We start from the raw sequence: 654 nt of genomic DNA, 5'->3' as shown, positions 1-654 counted from the left end.
TGCGTCTGAGACAGGAGCCGGGCACAGCCATTGTCCTTGTCACTCTGAGGAGTCACAGCACCTGGTGTCACACAGGCCCGCCCGGCTCCCCGCCACCTCGCCTTGGGGTGCGTGTCCTGCCGCCCGCCCTGCCCTGCCGTCCTGGACCGGGAGGTGGGCCCGGGGGCAGCACCGGCTCCTCGGGCTCTGGGCACGAGGGACTCTCTGTGCAGCTCACGGAGCTGCAGGTGTGGGTGTGGGCAGTCGCTGTCCATGGCTGCCTGGTGTGGTCCCCAGAGTCGCCCCCAGAGGTGGGTGCACCAGCCGGCCCGGGGGACTCCAGGGTGTCCCAGCACCAGGACCACTGGCCTCGGCCACCCTGTCATGGAGGGTTGGGATGGGCCCCATTCCTCTCACTCCTTCCTCACGGGGCAGCTGGGAACCTTCTGGTGACTTGGAGCATGGATCACCCGGGAAAGAGCAGAGCAGCCTGGCCCTCCCTGATCCTCCAGGTTAAGACAAGGAGAGACACAGGGGAGAGGTACAGACGGACAGAGAGGGAGAGACAGGCAGATAGAGAGGGAGAGACAGACAGACGGAGAGAGAGACAGCGGGAGAGACAGACAGAGAGAGACAGAGGGAGAGACTGACAGAGGGAGAGACAGAGAGAGAGAC

The sequence above is a fragment of the Myotis davidii genome, unplaced genomic scaffold, assembly GCF_000327345.1.
Source record: "Myotis davidii unplaced genomic scaffold, ASM32734v1 scaffold333, whole genome shotgun sequence".
In the NCBI taxonomy this organism is placed as follows: Eukaryota; Metazoa; Chordata; class Mammalia; order Chiroptera; family Vespertilionidae; genus Myotis; species Myotis davidii.
Note: the sequence above shows the minus strand (reverse complement) of the source record.